The sequence below is a fragment of the Panthera leo genome, chromosome C2 (assembly GCF_018350215.1).
Source record: "Panthera leo isolate Ple1 chromosome C2, P.leo_Ple1_pat1.1, whole genome shotgun sequence".
In the NCBI taxonomy this organism is placed as follows: Eukaryota; Metazoa; Chordata; class Mammalia; order Carnivora; family Felidae; genus Panthera; species Panthera leo.
In genome coordinates, this window is record NC_056687.1 from 121765235 (window position 1) to 121780212 (window position 14978).

Consider the following 14978-nt stretch of genomic DNA (forward strand, 5'->3'; position numbering starts at 1 on the left):
GTATACAGAGGTACTGCCCACTCAGAGAAGAAGAACTGGAGAAGCCATTCTAATTTGTGGCTCTGAAAGGTCTCTCAATGGAAACCCTCAGTCTGCATGACCCAGTCTGACCACCAGGGGTTCCCTGCCTCTCTGCGTTACTGGCCATATCTCATACTTTCTCTAATTTCCCTTTTTATTACAGCCAAAGTAGATTAGGGTTTTCAAAAAGGGCTCGGTGACGTACTGAAGGCACACGAAAAAGAAACAATGCACAAAACCAAGAAAGCATGTCTCTGAGTCTACTCTCATTGTGGTTTGGATTTGAAGGTATCTCTTTAAGATACTGATTTCAATTCCTTCAGACATATACCCATAAGTGAGATTGCTGGATCACATGGTAGTTCTATTTTTAATTTCTTGAGGAATCTCCATACTCTTTTCCATAGTAGCTGTACTAATTTACATTCCCACCAACAGTGCACAAGGGCTCCCTTTTGTCCAACCCTTCATCAACATTTGTTCTCTCTTATCTTTTTGATGGTAGCCATTCTGACAGGTGTGAGCTGATATTTCATTGTGGTTTTGACTTACATTTCCCTGGTGGTTAGTGATGTTGAGCACTTTTTCATATGTCTGTTTGTCATCTTTATGCCTTCTTTGGAAAAATGTCTATTCAGGTTCTCTGCCCTTTTGTTAATCGGATTATTTGTGGGTTTTTGGTGTTGAGTTGTATAAATTATTTACATGTTATGGATATTAACCCCTTATCAGATATATCATTCGAAAATATCTTTTCCCATTTGGCAGGTTGCCTTTTTGTTTTGTTGATGGTTTCCTTTACTGTGCAAAAGGCTCTGATTTTAGTGTAGTCCACCAGTTGATTTTTTGCTTTTATTTCCCTTCCCTCAGGAGACATATCTAGAAAAATGATTCTATGGCCAATGTCAAAGAAATTACTGCCTGTGCTCTCTTCAAGGGTTTTTATGGTTGCAGGTCTCACATTGAGGTCTTTCATCCATTTTGAGTTTATTTTTGTACATGGTGTAAGAAAATGGTCCAGGTTCATTCTTCTGCATGTGGCTATCCAGTTGTCCCAGCACCAGTAATTCCACTACTGGGTATTCACCCCAAGAAAATAAAAACACGAATTTGAAAAGATATATGCAACCCTATGTTTATTTCAGCATTATTTACAACAGCCAAGATATGGAAGCAGCCTGTGTCTGCTGACAGATTAATGGATAAAGTAGATGTGGTACACACGCACATGCGCGCGCACACACACACACACACACACACACACACATACACACACAGGAATATTACTCAGTCAAAAACATGCATGTTGCCATATGTAACAACATGGATGGATCTAGAAGGTATAATGCTAAGTGAGATAAGTTAGAGAAAAACAAATACCATATGATCTCACTCATATGTGGAATTTAAGAAATAAAACAAGTGAGGGGCACCTACGTGGCTCAGTTGGTTAAGCATCCGACTCTTGGTTTCAGCCCAAGTCATGGTCTCACAGTTCATGAGTTTGAGACCCGTGTTGGGCTCTGCGCTGGCAGCACAGAGCCTGCTTGGGATTCTCTCTCCCTCTCTCTGCCCCTCCCTCATTCATGCTGCCTCTGTCTCTCTCAATATAAATAAATAAACTTAAAAAAATAATAAAACAAGTGAACAAAGGGGGAAAAAGACAAACAAAAAAACCAGACTTTTAAGTACAGTGAGCACTGGTGGTTACCAGAGGGCAGGTAGGTGGGAGGATATATGAAACGGATAAAGGGGATCAAATGTGATGCACAGTGAGCAATGTATAGAATTGTTGAATTGAAACTAATATAACACTGTATGTTAATTGTATTTCATTAAAAAAATACTGAGTCTAGTCACAGGTTCCTAAATTGGCACAATTTAAAGGCATAGTGGCTCTTGTTCTGGTTCAAGGATCTTATCTCTGTTCTTCCCAGCACCTAGTTCTTGGTATTTTCTCTATATATTTTAAACCATAAGACTGGAATGGCCAAAGCCTACCAACTAATATTCCAGTAAGAGATAGTATATTATATAAGAAATACATAGTATGTTAGTATGTAGGGATCTAAATTAAATTCAAACTTAACCTTACTCTGTGTCATGTATTCTGTTCTGTTTCATTTTAAAAATGCTAATAGCAACTCACTCAACTAATTTCACTATTCACTAACAGATCACTCCTGCAGTTAAAACCAAAAAAACCCCTCTAGTCTAAAGGTCATACTAATGAGCTGTTCATCCAGCCTCTCTCTCTCTCTTTTTTAAAATTTATTTTGAGAGTGAGACAGAGAGAGAGAGAGAGCAAGTGAAGGAGGAGCAGAGAGAGAGAGAGAGAGAGAGAGAGAGAGAGAGAATGAGAATCCCAAGCAGGCTCCACACTGTCAGCACAGAGCCAGATGTAAGGCTTGATCTCATGAACTGAACCATGAGATCATGACCTGAGCTGAAATCAAAAGTTGAATGCTTAACCGACTGAGCCAACCAGGCAAGCACCCCCAGCCTCTCTAGTGGCAGTGTCTTCCTAGCACTGAAGTACAACATTTAACTCACAGCATTCATTCAGCTGTGGAGAGACCAGATGGCCAAATGAAGAATTTCTTTTTACCCTTTTCTGAAGCTGTTATAAGTTGTGCCCATTATGTTATTTAGTGTCCTTTATACTTTAGGATCCATTTGATTCATTCTTTGATCTCATCCAGCCACAGGAAAAAGTGCATTAATACTAATAAATGCTTCTATTTCCAAGACAAGGAAGCTTAGAACCAACTTTTATCATCAACTGTTGTAGCCATTGTTAGCTTGGATTTCTGGTGTGACTAGTGTCTCATTTTCTTCATTTAATATTAGTTCTTTTCTACTTGTGCACTGTGCCTTTAATTGTAACCGTCCATGAATCTTTTTTAGAAATGTGAGGGATTAAGTCTATAAACAGAAATGGAATTAAATGAAATGGAACCTACAGCTTCCTCTATGCCCCTGAAGGAGACGGGGTCACCCCTGAACAGGTGGCAGGAGTCCGTTCTTCATTGGTTACAGATCAATGACATATTTTGCTGATGCTTCTTTTGTCTTCCATGAGTTCTCTGCTCTGGGCCCCTGGAGGATCCACTTTCTCTCCTGCCTCATTTATTCACATCCTGTTTGGCTTTTCTGAAGCCCATACGTTATTTCAATTCTTTATCCAGCCTGACTGGATAGTCTGAGATCTGGCAAAACACATACTGTATGATTTTAAAAGGTGGTTGCCCTCTCAGTTTAGTTCCATGCTGACATCTGTTTTGTCCTTCCACCTCAAAACTACTGCTTCTTCCAAAACATTCCAATTCACAGCACTCTTAAACTCCCACTAGGCCCTACTTCCACTTGGGGACTACAGTATTTCACATCAAGCCAATAAACACTCCAGGATGTTAGATGATAAGCCCCCCCCTCACTTCTGTAGGATTCTCTGATTCTTCTCTTAGGTTGTTCAATTAGGATGGTTAGTAAAAGGCCAAATGTTAACATTTAATAATATCTTTTTTTAACGTTTGTTTTTGAGAGAGCGAAAGTGTGAGCAGGGGAGGGGCAGAGAGACAGGGGGACAGAGGATCCGAAGCAGGCTCTGCACTGACAGCAGAGAGCCTGATGTGAGGCATGAGCCATGAGATCATGATCTGAGCCAGTGAGATACACAACCGACTGAGCTACCCAGGCGCCCCCACATCTAATAATATCTTAATCATACTCACAGTTAGAATAATGCATCTAATAGAAAGTATCATTATATAGGTCATTAACACACTGTTGTAACTATGGAATATCCACGTACGACACTATTCAAAAGGGGGATGATCTACCACGGTGTGGCAGAAATCCTTTTATAATCAGAGTAACTATGCAGCACTTCAATCTACGTTCTTGGCACACACACAAAAACTTCATTCTTGTGTCACTCTTCCCCAGCACACGTGTTAATGTCTAACATGGCTAGACACAGTACTCAGAGCTGGAAATACTGAGGAATAGGAGACAAGTCTCTTTCCTCAAGGAGCTCAGAGTCTAGGGGGAGAAAGAGAAGTGTCAACTAATAATTGCAATCCATGATGGTAGGCTTTATACTAAAGGTATGTACAAAGTGTTAAAGGATGAAGGGCCAACTTGTTATTTACAGGGGCCCTGGAAAGCTTGGCATCAATCAATCAATAAAACAGGAGTGTGGGATCAGGGAAATACAAATCAAAACCACACTCAGATATCACCTCACGCCAGTCAGAGTGGCCAAAATGAACAAATCAGGAGACTATAGATGCTGGCGAGGATGTAGAGAAACGGGAACCCTCTTGCACTGTTAGTGGGAATGCAAACTGGTGCGGCCGCTCTGGAAAACAGTGTAGAGGTTTCTCAAAAAATTAAAAATAGACCTACCCTATGACCCAGCAATAGCACTGCTAGGAATTTACCCAAGGGATACGGGAGTACTGATGCACAGGGGCACTTGTACCCCAATGTTTATAGCAGCACTCTCAACAATAGCCAAATTATGGAAAGAGCCTAAATGTCCATCAACTGATGAATGGATAAAGAAATTGTGGTTTATATACACAATGGAGTACTACGTGACAATGAGAAAGAATGAACTATGGCCCTTTGTAGCAACATGGATGGAACTGGAGAGTGTTATGCTAAGTGAAATAAGCCATACAGAGAAAGACAGATACCATATGTTTTCACTCTTATGTGGATCCTGAGAAACTTAACAGAAGACCATGGGGGAGGGGAAGGAAAAAAAAAAAAAGAGGTTAGAGTGGGAGAGAGCCAAACCATAAGAGACTCTTAAAAACTGAGAACAAACTGAGGGTTGATGGGGTGTGGGAGGGAGGGGAAGGTGGGTGATGGGTATTGAGGAGGGCACCTTTTGGGATGAGCACTGGGTGTTGTATGGAAACCAATTTGACAATAAACTTCATATATTGAAAAAATAAAATAAAAAACAAACAAACAAACAAGCAAACAAAAAAAAAACAAAACAGGAGTGTGGGAAAGGCATTCTAAGCAGAAGGAACACCACAGGCAAAACAAACAAAAAATGATAAAAGGGTATATGCGCTCAGAGACTGATGAGTGGGTCTGTGTGATGGCGGGAGAGCGTGTGCACATGGTCTGTCCCCAGGATCCCCAGCAGTGCCAGACATGTGGCAGGCCTCAACACCTTTCTGTTGAATGACATGGGCTAGGAAAGGAAGGGTCATAAAGGCTCTAAAGTACTCCTCATGGTAAATTTTATATTCTAGGTTAAGAGGGAACCACTGAAAGTCATAATCTATTCCAGATTTGACCTGGAAAAAAACCAAACCCCACTCACTCAGGCTGCCGTGTGCTGAAACAATCAGAGGGGAGGGGCAAGCTGGCTGCAGGAGACCAGGTGGGTAGGCCATCCATGGTCCAGCTGAGAAGCAGCCCATCCATCCAGGCAGAGTGAGAGGCGGGGGCAAGCAGACAGCCCTACCGCCAGCTAAGGAAGGGAGTGGGGGGTGGTATCTGGACTTAGAATAGATTTTCATTCCCTCCACCAACATTTATGGAACAACTGTTAAGTACATGGTATCAGACTAAATGTTAGAGGAAGACAAGAGTTCATTCCACATTTGAACAAATGTTTCCTGAATACCTACTATATGCTTTGGGACAGTAGTTCCCAAACCTGGCTATGCATGACAGTCACCTGGGAAGCTTTAAAATAGTATAAATTGATAGATTTTCCCCTCCCCTGCTCCCACAGAAATTCTGGTTTAGAACAGCTGGGGAAAGACCCTGGAATCCAATGTATTTTTTAAAAATATTTTTCATGTTTATTTATTTTTGAGAGAGACAGAGAGAGAGAGGGAGGGAGGAGTACAGAGAGAGGGAGACACAGAATCCGAAGCAGGCTCCAGGCTCTGAGCTGTCAGCACAGAGCCCGATGCAGGGCTCGAACCCATGAACTGTGGGATCAGGGCCGGAGCCGAAGTTGAGCACCCAACTGACGAACCACCCAGGCACCTCTGTATGTTTTGTATTTGCACTAATTTAGTGAATAAGGAAAACATTAATATGATACCAAATTCAAAAGACACAACACATAAACTTGATGAGTCTCTTTCCCACCTTGTCTCAGAGACTCTTCAAGTAGTTTTTATCAACCAGCTAGAACCAGGCCCAGTGGGCTGACACTAAAACCCTGTGCCATAAAATATATACAAATTCGTCCTTCAAAGCTTTGTGGTGTAGCAAGGGGTATAAGATGTGTTTATGAAACGCTGCATAACAAAGACACATAAATGTGTGGAATCACACAAGCAGGCAGGTTGGAAGAAGGCAGTGGCATTCTGGGGAGGAGCTTGGGAATGGCGGTGAGGGAAGGCACAGGGAGACACTCAGCAAAGCCCTGGAGGAGAAAGTGCCATGTAGTGGATCTTGAGGGTAGAATTTAGTTCTGCAGATCTAAACAAAGGGAAGGGAACCTCACTCAGAAAGAGGCACAGAGTTTCATGCCCTCAAAAAGCTTATAATCCAAGAGTCAGTGTAACAGTTCAAAGAATCTAAATCTGCAAAAGCAAATTGAAAAAGCAGTGAAAGTTGTTGAAGGTGGACCTTGAAGTCTTTAAGACTTTAGAACCCTCTAGAACCTCCTTTTTGATTTTACCTCCCACCTGAACCACTTCCCACCACAGTCACGGGGTCATCTCAGATGGTGCCAAAGCTAAAAGCCATATCCTACGTGTTCAAAGGGCAATAAAGAAATCAGTTCAAAGTCTGTAGACCCACAGACCCACAGTAGGCCACAGGCAAATCTGGCCCCCACAGGTTTTTCTGACCAATCTGGTTTTTGGAACCACGTTTTTGAAAAACCGGGCTGATGCTGAAAAGAGTAAGATTTAACATAAAAACCAATATACCTTTTTTGAACAACAGGAAGAGTGGGCAAAATGGTTGTTGTCCGCCTGGCAAGAAGGACTGGGTGCCTCACAGCTGTGTCCCCTCATCACAGCCACCTGCACTCACACACTGCCTGCCCATGCTCTTACCGCCAAGTGACTTCTCTCTGTAACCTGACCAGCCTGGCCCCGTTAGCTGATTTCCTTTGTTGTGACTGATAAGAACATAAAGGGAAATAACATTAGACCCACAGATCTTATCATACATACTTACTTAAAGATCCCAAAATTAAAATTCAGACTTATAAATGAGTTTTTGTGTGTTTGGGGTGGAGGGGGTAGTCATCCTCGGCAAAAACAGTATTCTTTGACCTAAAAAAGTTAACTGACCTCCTCTACTATATTTTTTTATAGAGAGTAACTTAACACTGAAGCCTTAGGAATTCCTGCCAATGGAAAGCCCACAAAAGACCTCAGAAAAAGAAATGTAGGATGGAAAGAAGATGAGATTTAATTTACATGTAACTTTTTAAAATGTTTTCTAAACAGCAAGCTTCATGCAATACATTCACTTCTCTCAGTAGTATTACTGAGATGGGATAGACAAGCATGAAAAAGGCTAACAACAAATGTTATAGATGCAAAAATTTTGGTGGGCCTACCTACATTTCTTTTTTTTTAAATTAAAAATTAAATTAAATTAAATTTTACATATTTTTTAAATATTTATTTTTGAGAGAGAGAGAGAGAGAGAGAGAGAGAGAGAGAGCGCGCAACCGGGGTAGGGACAGTGAGGGAGACACAGAATCCAAAGCAGGCTCCAGGTTCTGAGCTGTCAGTACAGAGCCAGATGCGGGGCTCAAACTCATGAACCACAAGATCATGACCTGAGCCAAAGTTGGATGCTTAACTGACTGAGCCACCCAGGTGCCCCTAATTTTTTATTTTAGAGAGACAGTGCCCAAGAGTGGGGGAGAGGGGCAGAGGGAAAGAGAGTGAGAATCTTAAGTAGGCTCTGTGCTTAGCCCAGAGTCCGATGTGGGGCTTGATCCCACAACCCTGGGATCATGACCTGAGCTGAAATCAAGAGTCGACATTCAACTGACTGAGCTGCCCAGGCCCCACATAAACTAATTTGTAATTAGATAATTAAGTGACTTTATAAATATATGAGCATATGCTATATAAAATACTTACACAGTCATATTTATCTATAAAAACACACATGTAGATATCTATATGTATATATACAACATAAGTATGTGATATACACATATATCTATATGTGTACATACACATATACGTGGACATTTGAAAGACAAAAGGGGTGCAGCTAATAACTATGCTAGAGAAACAGGTATACATTGGGACTGCACTTGAGGAAATAAGGATGAATATTCATCCTTTATTTATTTATACATATATTCATATATATACATGTGTATATATATGTATGTGTATGTCTATATATAAAAATAAAACCTAAACCTCTATGTAAACATAAAATTCTGTATTATAGTACAAGTACATATGTATATGTTTACAGAAAGTATGATAAACATACTTTATAATTATACTTTATATAAATGCCATTGGGAAATTCTAGTTCATTCACATATTTAGAATCTTCTGATCCTTTCGTCTCCTGCCATATTTCAACCTTATCTAACACATGCACATACATATAATGCAAAGATGAACACTTAAATAAGATGCTTTTGAAGATTAAATTACCACTTCTTCACCAGCTTTTTTAAAATTAATTAATTAATTAATTTATTTATTTTTAATTGTTTTTTTTTTTTTTAACATTTATTTATTTTTGAGACAGAGAGAGACAGAGCATGAACGGGGTAGGGTCAGAGAGAGAGGGAGACACAGAATCTGAAACAGGCTCCAGACTCTGAGCTGTCAGCACAGAGCCCGACGCAGGGCTCGAACTCACGGACAGCGAGATCATGACCTGAGCCAAAGTCGACCGCTCAACCGACTGAGCCACCCAGGTGCCCACTTCACCAGCTTTTAGAATGAACTATATTTAAAACAATAAAATAAATCTATGCTCATGGTAAAATATTCAAACAGTGCAGAAGTGTATTAAAGTACAAAGCAGAAGGCCTGTTCTCTGTCCTAGCCTCCCCTCCCCCACATCGATGCACCTACGGCACCCACAGCATGCATCCTCCCTAGATGGATACATTTTTTCTAACTTTGGAAGATCTGTACACTACATCTGTATAAAAGCTCTAGGAGAAAAATTATTTCCTCTTGAGTTTTTTCTACCCTAGCCTCTAGCTCCTCTGCCTGGCAATTCCTTAAACTTACCCATCTCAGGTGACAGCCCACCTGGGCACCCTTCGTCCTCTGGAACGCCTAGATTCTGGCTCCCACCTTTATGAAACGTGAAGTGTTATGCATTTGTTCATGTTTCTATCCTTCCCTATTTGCTCCTTGAGTACAAGGCCAATCTAACTCATCTTTGTTCTCGCGACACCTGTAGGGTACAGTACGTTGTCGACGATGGTGACAATAAGCAAGAGGAGCTGGCTCTTCAGACCCTGAGCAGCAAACAGCTTAAATTACACTCTGTATTTAGAAAAGTTCCTGATTTAAAGTTTTCAAAATTAGAACCAGATGAACCCAAATTCTACTCTGTAGACAGCACAAGTAACTAGGAAAATAAAAATTAATTCCTGTCCATTTTCTTCCTAGTTTCCTCCTAATGTGGCAGTTGGCTCCAAGTGTTTCATAGACCTGGAGTCTCCCAAGACCCTTTCAGCAGGTTCATGAGGTCAAAACTATTTTCATAATAACATAAAGATGTCATCTGCCTTCCCCCCCGCCCCCACCCAGCCATGCTAATATGTGCATTAATGGTACAAAAGCAATGATGGGCAAAAGAGCCAACACTGTAGCAAGCATCAAGCCAGTAACACCCAGATAAGAAAGTAAAAGTTACTAATTTTATTAAATCTTGGCTATTGAATATACATTTTTTTACTATTTTGTGTGATAAAATGGGAGGTACACACAAAACACTTCCACTGCACTGAAAAACCAATGTCTGCCTTGAGCACTTGGGTGGTTCTTAGAGTTGTGAGCTGAACTAGCCAACTTTTTTTTCATGGAACACCATTTTTACATTCAAAAACGACTGACAGACAAACTATGGTTATTCAGATGTGGATATCTGGGCAAACATTTTCTTGAAAATGAACTAAGCGGGACTGTCACTTCAAGGAAGTAGCCATTTTGTTCCCAGTAATAAAATTTGACTTTCAGATGAAAATCGCAATTCTGGAAAATTTGGTATTTAACACAAACTTTGGCATTCACCGCCATGAGCTCTACATTTCTCAATACATAATGATTTTTCTACAGAGGTTGGTGGTGATGTTAATGAATGTGACTTTAGTATATCGTGCAATGAGTTTGGAAGACAGGCATAGCTCAGTGAACTAACATTTGCCAAATATTGTAACAAAAAACCACGCACATACAGGCAAAAAGGTGTAAGATCAGTAGATTTAACTGTGACAACATATGGAAAGTTCATTGCTTTGGTTCAAGTTCCATGTCACAGCTAACCTTTAAAAAAACCAACTACCTGACAAGTTTTGGTGTATTATCAAGGAATATCCACAATTAAATGAAAAGCTATTAGAAAACATCTCCCACTTCCAATGACCTATTTGTATGAGGCTAGATTTTCTTCACATACTTCAACTACAACATACTTGCCATTGAATTCAGAAGCAGATATGAAAATCTGACTTCCTTTCTATCAAGCTAAACATTATATGTTTGCAAAAATGTAAGATAATTCCACTCTCATTACATTTTTTTGCCTTAGAAAAATTTATTTTTTTAAATGTTATTAAAAATGTTATTTAATCATGACTTTATCACAGCTATTTTTCATGAATTGTGATTATTATTTTTTAAATGTTTGTTTATTTTGAGAGAGAGACAGAGACAGCATGAGGAGGGGACGGACAGAGAGAGGGGTGAGTGACAATTCTGAGCCTGATGCTGGCCTCAGTCCCATGACTGTGAGATCATGACCTGAACTGAAATCAAGAGCTGGATGCTTAACTGACTGAGCCACCCAGGTGTCCCGAGTTAATTGTTGTTGTTGTTGTTGTTGTTTTTAATTTCCTTTTAAATATTGAATATGGCAAATACTGATAGATATTTAACTCAGATAAACAAAAGCTCTTTGGGTCTTCAATGATTTCTAAGAGTGTAAGGAGGTCTTGGGACCAAAACATTTGAGAAATGCTACTCTAACCTATAAGAAGATGTTCAAAATGATTGTTCTCTAAAAATTATTTTACTCAATAAGAGAAATCAGATACAGGCTTAAAAGAATGAGAGACAAAGTGAATGAGAATGTGGTAAAATACAAGCAGAAATCCCCAGGAGAAGGAGACCGAGGGATACAGAAACACAGACTGACATACCCACAGTCACAGAGACACACATTCTATAGCTGTCATGAATTTCCCAAGCTTGAAGTCATTACTAAAACCTCTGGAGTCTGAGCATGGCTGAAAAACCAGGGGGCCAAACAGGACTTCCGCACTATAGGTGCTCAGGTGACAACTGTTCCTTGATTTGCAGGGCTGTGGCCCATCTTATGTTTGCACAATCTAGCACTGCTCGCATTCTTGCCTTCCAAATCTCAAAGGTTAGCCTGCTCACAGAATTTTGTGTGCTCATAACAATTCTAACCATTCATCTATTGAATTAGCCCCCACCCCATTAGATTCTGGAGACTGCTTTTAGGCACTGATTCACTCATTCTACAACTGAACTTTAAAAAAGGGGAAGAGTACCTGGGTGGCTCAGTTGGCTGAGTGTCTGACTTTGGCTCAGGTCATGCCCCATATTGGGCTGTCTGCTGTCAGCACAGAGCCGCTTTGGATCCTCTGTCCCCTCTCTCTCTCTGTCCCTCCCTTGCTCACACTTTCTCTCTCAAAAATACACATTAACAATTTTTTTTAAAAAGGGAAACAATCCTTAGCAATGATCTGACCAACTAATACTCTCTATTTCCAGTTTATTATATTTTTAAATGTCTTTTTTATTTTGAGAGAGAGACAGAGTGCGAGCACAAGTAAGCACAAGTGGGGGAGAAGCAGAGAGAGAGGGAAACAGAATCTGAAGCAGGCTCCAGGCTGTGAGATGTCAGCACGGAGCCAGACATGGGGCTCAAACCCACGAACTGTGAGAGCATGACCTGAGCTGAAATCAGATGCTTAACTGACTGAGCCACCCAGGCGCCCCTCCAGCTTAATTAAATCTTCCCTCCTCAACTAGTCAAGGCAACTTTACTGAAATATGCAGAAATCAAAAAACATAAAATGAGAGTTTCCATATAAATTTTAACTCTCATGGTACAAAAAAATCTTGGAAAACCTCTTCATTAATCAATAACACATCTATTATTAGCACTTTACAGGGCTTGTTAATAAAATTTGGTGTACTTTTATTAGTAAATCTTTAAGACATGACAAAGAGTGAAGCAATGCAACGTCGAGTAAGGCTACTCTCTGGGGCCAGACTGAGGCCCATTTTTCTAAATCTTCTGATCAGAGGAGAAGGCCCAAGGCCCTCCTGCAGCCGCTGGCCACCACCCAATTCCTAACGTACAGAACAACAAAACTGAATCAACAGAGCAACTTTTGCTTCTCTCTACTGCACAGCTCCTTCTATAAAAAGAAACTTAGAAATAAAACCCAACTAAAAAAAGAACACACTGTATTAGGATACTGACCTGGAATTCTGCAAAAGTCAAATGCACAGTCCATTTTGGGGCAGTGAGGGGCCCATGTCGAAGTGAAAACTACCGCACGGGTCTGCTAGTCCCTGCAGAGAGTGTTCCGACAAAGGACACAGCTTCAGTGAGTCCGGTCCACCACCCCACACACATCCCTGCAGTACGTTTTCTCACAGTCCTGTTGGGTGACTACGTCACACCCTCACATGACAAGGTGTTAGAAACACACGCATCGGATCTCAAAAACAGATTACAAAACAGAAGCCCTTTATAGAGTTCGGCTATGTCTAGGAAAAGGAAAATCCTCTTGATTTCTCTTCTAAATGCAGTCCAAAGGGGTAGAGAAGAGCTGCATTTATCAGACTTTAACGCACTTAAACTATCAGATTCAAGAAAGCATGGTGAGGTGAGGAAAGTTTGCTTTTTCAACTGAAATTCAGGCCGTTCGAAAGGCTAACATCAGGAAGCTTCCAGGGTGTATTCAACAGAGAAAGGCTGGCTTGAACAACCTTACCTGAATATATTCTTTTGAAAAGGTAAACATCTGGTCTCTAGACTTGTAGTTGCGTGCATATGGATTGTAAGAACGAGCATTATCAGATTCATGAATGATGCAACGTGCTCAGTTAAATATTTCAAGTTGCTTGTTTGGAAAGATGAAAGGGGGAAAAGGTCCTTGGCTTCTTTTTCCTTTTTGAAACACAACAGTATTTCAGGGTAGTCCATGTACCTTGGGTTCACCTCAGGATCATGCATGCCCGGATATCTGCTTGCTTAGAGAGTGTACCTCTAAGCCCTCCGGTGCTGTGTTTGTTCCTGATCTCAACCAAATTCCACTGACACTCAGCGTCCCTAATGCAGGAGGCATTTTAAATATGAATGCTGCAGGAACCAAGTTACCAAAAAGACCAGAACAGGGTTCCTGTCCTCTGGGACTTCTCATTTCCAGGTGAGCTTATCATAAAGAGTTGGTCTCAAAAAACCAAATACCAATATTTTGGAAGCCTGAAGGGCCAACTGATTTAATGGCCCTATTCCTCTCAGGTGACTGCTTCCTCTTGGGAAGGACACAAGGAAGAACTGTCAGAAATTTTTGGCTACTGAACAACAATCACCCTCCAGCTGGTCACAAGAACTAAGATGGACTGAACACTAACTGCTGCTTTGGTGTTAAACCATCTAAACCCAGCTCCCCTGGCACCCTCCCTCTCCACCCCCTGCTCCCTCTGTCCCCCAGGTTTCTCAGGACTACTGAATGACAAGGAATCCCAGCTTACACTGGTTCTTTCTGGAGGAGCCAGAAACTGGGCAGGAAGGAGCAAGCACACAGCACACACACACAGCATGAAGAGCAGCACTCGGCCCACGGTGGGGTTGGTTCTGTGAGTGTGGGCTGGAATCAGCTTGAGAACTGACCATGTCCTGCTTAGCTGGTGGTTTGGAGAGGACTGCTTATGCAGTCCATGCTTCACACAGTACACGGGATGGTCTTTTATAAACACAAATGAGATCAAGTCCACCCCTGCTTAAAACCCTTTGGCGGTGTTCTCCAGACATCAGCACAAAATCCAGAAGCTTCACTGTGGCCTGCAAGGCCCGGTATCGTCCACAGGTCCCGGCTGCTCTCTCCAGACCTGCCTGCTCCCCTCCACCCCACTCTCTGTGCTCACTACATAGGCCTCCTTTTGCTTACTCCACCTGCCAGGTGTCTTCCAGCCTCGAGGGCTTTTAAACACACTGATCCCAGTACTGCCCAGGGCTGGCTCACTCTCATGCTTCAGGCCCAGCTCAAGTGTCATCCGGGGGGATCATCCCAAGTCTCTGTCTGATTCTGCTTTCACTTGCCCTCATAATGCCCGGTTTTCCTTCATACCGCCTACCTCATCCTGCAATTATCACATGCGTTTGCCTGCTTGTGCATTGTCTGCTCTGCCCACCAGAAGGTAAGCTCCGGGACAGAAAGGACCTTGTGAGTCCTGTTCACTGCTATGTCTACAGAATGCAGCACATGGTAGGTGGTCAGGAAACATCTGCTGAATGACTACATGAAATGGCTAGGCATAAAAAACATGAACGAGGCTCCCCTTGATTGAGAGAGCAACCTGCCCCCCCTCCCCTGCATTCCCGATGCCCTGTACCCTGCTCTGCTTTTATTTTTTCCACAGTACCCATGACATTCCAATATACTACGCAATTTACCCCTTTACTTCTTACTGTCCATCTGCCTGCTAGAATTGAAGTGCCACAAGGGCAGTAAACTTCGATATTCTACACTG

At 41.6% G+C, this 14978-nt stretch overlaps 1 protein-coding gene across 11 annotated transcripts in view; it reads right to left on the reverse strand.

Annotated features, from left to right (window-relative positions):
- ZBTB38 (zinc finger and BTB domain containing 38) overlaps positions 1 to 14978 on the reverse strand; it is a 143804-nt gene that overhangs the window by 7196 nt on the left and 121630 nt on the right. The window contains exon 8 of one of the 11 annotated variants that reach the window (XM_042903784.1): positions 12700 to 12791. The exons of the other annotated variants lie outside the window; for them this stretch is intronic. The gene's annotated coding sequence lies outside the window, so the exon portion shown is untranslated. The remainder of the gene's footprint in view (positions 1 to 12699; positions 12792 to 14978) is intronic. 11 annotated transcript variants of the gene reach the window in all.